This window comes from Gekko japonicus, unplaced genomic scaffold (genome assembly GCF_001447785.1).
Source record: "Gekko japonicus isolate JY-2015 unplaced genomic scaffold, Gekko_japonicus_V1.1 scaffold1038, whole genome shotgun sequence".
In the NCBI taxonomy this organism is placed as follows: Eukaryota; Metazoa; Chordata; class Lepidosauria; order Squamata; family Gekkonidae; genus Gekko; species Gekko japonicus.
In genome coordinates this window covers 213,010-217,368 of record NW_015176480.1, presented here as the reverse complement: position 1 = coordinate 217,368, position 4,359 = coordinate 213,010, and positions in this window count along the sequence as shown.

The following is a 4,359-nucleotide window of genomic DNA, read 5'->3' as shown; positions in this document are numbered from 1 at the left end:
TCAGAGGGACAGGTGTGGTTTGGTGCGGTGTGCTGGAAGTGAACATCATCAAAAAGGGTGGAGCCTGCCATTTGACATGGAAGTAACATCACAGGAAGTGACATCACAGGAAGTGACATCACAAAAGTCTCCCTGCTCCACCCCCAAAGTCTCCCGGCTCCTCCCCCAAACTCTATGCTTTAAGTTATATAAACCATTAAAACCACGATTCTAGCTTATACACTGCATTACGTATTGTCTTCTGCATAGTAGTATGCATATGCTGGATGTTTAATTAAAGGTATCCTGTGGGGAGAACACAATAGTTCACTTAAAAAAGATCATCTGTGCCATGTGTAATATCACTAATCACATGTAGAATCTTTGCCTAAATATTATTCTAACAAAATTACAATGCTTATTTCATATTTTGCACAGAACTTGTATTCAGAGCCATGCCTCATATTCTTTAAATGTGTTGAACACAAAGTTTAGTTCAAACCTAGTAGTTAAAAAAATGCACAAGATGTGGATGGTGATAAATGCTACAAAGATTTCAGTCTTTTTTATTCATTCTGAATGAGGATAAATTTATTGTTTGGAAAGAAAAAGGCTCATTAAGATGTTAGAAACACATCTACAGAGGCCAGATTGTATTTAAAGTTGTTTGCCTTTTAAGCACTCCCAGTAGCAAACTGAAGAGGACTTGACAAAATCCTGCAGAGAAGATGCATCCCAAAGCCCGGAAGGTTTTAATCATATGAGCACCCTAGTGAGCAACAATTTACCAAGGATTTCTAATTAGGAAATACTTAAAAAGGCAGATTATGATGTCAACCCCACACACATGTGATAGTTAGGGTTGCCATTCTCCAGGTAGTAGCTGGAGAACTCTCGGAGTTACAACTGGTTTCCAGGAGACAGAGATCAGTTCCCTGGAGAAAGCAGCTGCTTTAGAAGGTGGGCTCTATAGCATTATATTCTACTGACATCCCTCTTATCCCCAAACCCTTCCGTCCCCAGGCTCCATCCCCAAAATCACAAAGAATTTCTTAACCCATAACTGGCAGCCCTAGTAACAATGTACTTATTGTTTTAATAGAGAATTTTAATTGATTTAAAAGTGATTTGAGAGAGGCTTTGCTTCTGGATATTTGCCCAACAATTGGTTTCATGTGTTTACTGAATACATATATTTTAGAATTGTTATCATTTCTTTAGAAGGTGTACAGAGATTCATTCTTAAAGAAAACCAGGCCAGTCCCTACTGCCAAGGAACTTTATAATTTAAAATAGACAATGGAGAAAACCGGGGTGTGGAGGCAAAAACAAGAAGAAGAAGAAGTGATAAAGATGGAAAAATGTCAGCATGAGTATTTAAAACTTGGTTACATATGGGGACGATTAGAGGATAAATCAAAATCTGTATTGAAAAGTGAAAGAGGAAGAAAGGTGGTGTCATCAAAATTTCTAAGGCAAAAGGTCCACCATGTAAGAGGTGCAGTTCTCAACTTATTGAGTCCTGTAAGGGAAAAAGTGCTGAATACAAATATTTAAGTGAATAAACATATAATTTAGGCTGCTGAGTTGGAGGAGCCCAAGCAGGCTTATAATGAGAAACAAAGTTTGAAAAATAGGGTGGGCCAAGAAGACTGAGCATGAACTATAATTTTAGCCAACTGGTAATGTTCTTTTGCATTATTGAACAGAGAGAAGTGACTCAGCAACTGAATGAATGGTGGGTGGGGGGCAAAGGACAGAAAAGAATCAAGGCTGTGTGCCTGGTCAACAATGTTGGCAGACATTGAGAACAATTGTCTTGGAGGAAAGATGAACCATAAATGGATTCCTTCCATTCCACATCATTGTTACTGCACAGTTAAATTTTGATTTGAGTTCTGCTCCTATTATCTTCCAGTAAGAAAGAACTGCAGAAAGCTGACAACAGATTTCATGCAAGGTTGATAAATGCATATAATGTATCTAAATGATCAGCATTTCTGGAAAAAAATGCCTTTTAAAACTTTTGGGCTAAGTTTAGACATTCCCAGCCTTAGAAATCACAGAAAAAAATGTTATGTCATTGAAGTCAAAGGAACACTGTTTGTAAACATTATTTCTACTTAAGGTGAACTACACTATCATCCTATATCGATTGATTTGAAAGTGAATTCCAGTAAAGTAAATGAGCCTTACTTACAAGTCATTGGCTTGCATCCTACGAGAACTGCAAGCTAAACAAAGTTTGCAAAGAAGGACTTCCCCACCTCCTCCTCCTGGGCCAGCCCCATAAGTCCCCTCAAATTTGTCCTGAGGAGGAGATCATTAGATCCTAATGAACACTTCAGAAAGCAAAATAAGGATTTGCAGTGGGAAGGGGAATCAGTGGAATTCCACTCCACCCAATGATAGAATGTCTTTCTGTTATCAGAAAAACCTGTTAAGACAGGAAGAAAGAAGCTGGAAGAAAGCTGCTTCTATAGAGGAAACTTCTGTGCTTAGCTGAGCAGAAGGAACCAGGCTACTCGGTTTAGCATCAGCAGGGGTCTTTTCATATAAAAAGACCTGCAGGAGCTCATTAGCATATGGTATGCTAATGAGCTACTAGGTGATTAGCATATGCCGCACCCCCTGACATCACCGGAAATGATGTCAGAAGGGGAAGCAAAAGGGGGGGCATCTTCAAAAGCCTCCCCTTCCCTTCCCCAGCTGGCCTGCAGGGTGGGGGGGAGCAAAGAGTTGGGCCACAGAAGGAGGAAAGAGGGAAGGAGAGAGAGAGAGTACAGAGAAGAAAAGAAGGAAGGAAAGAGGGAAAGAAAGAGAAGGAAAGAAGGAACGAAAGAGGGGATAAAAAGAGAGAAGGAAAGAGGGGAAGAAAGAGAAGGAAAGAAAGAGGGAAAGAAAGAGAAGGGAAAAAGGAGGGAATGAGGGAAAGGAGAAAAAAGAGAAGGGAAGAAGGCAGGAAAGAAAAAGAGAGAAGGGAAGAAGGAGGGAGGGAGGAAAAGAAGAGGAAAGGAGGGAATGAAAGAAAGATAGAGAGAAAGATGGCAAAGAGATGGAGGGAGGGAGGGAGGCTCTCCCACACACCCCCATCAAGCCCCCGCCACCCCTGCGTATCCCTTACTTACCGCTTCTGTGGGGGCTGGGGAAGCTGGTGGCAGGGCTCTCCGGGCATCCCCTGAGTCACAGCGCTTCCGCGTGGGCCTAGGGGAGCCGGCGGTGGGGCTCTCCAACCTCCCACGAGCCACAGCGCTTTTGTGCGGGCCTGGGGGAGCTGGTGGCAGGGCTCTCTGGGCCTTCCACGAGCCACAGTGCTTTTGGAGCAGGGAGCTGGGGGTAGGGCTTGCCGCCACCACCATTTGCCTGGATTCCTGGGCTGCCGGAGCACCCTGAGCATCAGGAACAGTAAACTTATTGAATGCAATTAGTCTAATCTTATTTAAATATGAGTTTTATAATTTAGTGGATTTCCATTAGTTGAGGCTTCACTTGTCTCAGCGTAAGAGCTGGAGTACACCAGTTCTGTATGATTTTAGTATTTGTTTGACCAGCAGAGTACTCCAGCTAAATACACAGAGACATATTTTCAACAATGTCTACTGTGGTCTGTGAATGCCAGTTTTCTCTTCAGTGCTCTTATGTATCTTTTGTATCTAATTTCATTTTTTTAAAATTCACAGGATTAAAAACAAAAAAACAAAAACAGGACTTTCCAGATAATAAATGAATTTGTTGTCTCCAATGGGTTTTATGAGACATAAGAAGAAAACATTATTTACTGTTTAAGCAGCTGATCAGTCAATATTGGGATTTTATTTGGCTAAATAACAACATCTCTGGACCAATCTGTAATAATGGAAAACAATAACTCAATAATACAGAGGGGTATAAACTTTGGAGAAATAGCCATGGATTGCCGTTTGCAGGCAAATATCTTGCACCTTCCTGAAATACACTGCCACATGGTCTTGTGATTTATGACAAAGGCAAATCTCAGTATATGAATTTTGTTCAAGTTATTGTCAACGAGTTTCCAGAAAAGAAAATCCCTAATGTCCAATAAATCCCTTAGTTTGGAGTAGCATGTTGTAACGGAACCGCACTTGGAAGGGGGTGGGGAATGTAGTTTCAGGAATAATACAGAAGAAGTTGTTTATTTGCTTGTGTACGTGACTGTTTTTAACTGTGTGGTTCATGAAAAGCTTTGATTGGTTTTAAAAGGAATGGGTGTGCAACAACATCTGATTGCTTTGATGCGGAACTTGTACTCTGAACATGAGGTCACTGTTAGGACAGAATATGGAGAAACAGAATGTTTTCCAATTGGCAAAATTTCAGACAAAATGTATTTTATCTTCCTACCTCTTCCGTCTATAGGCA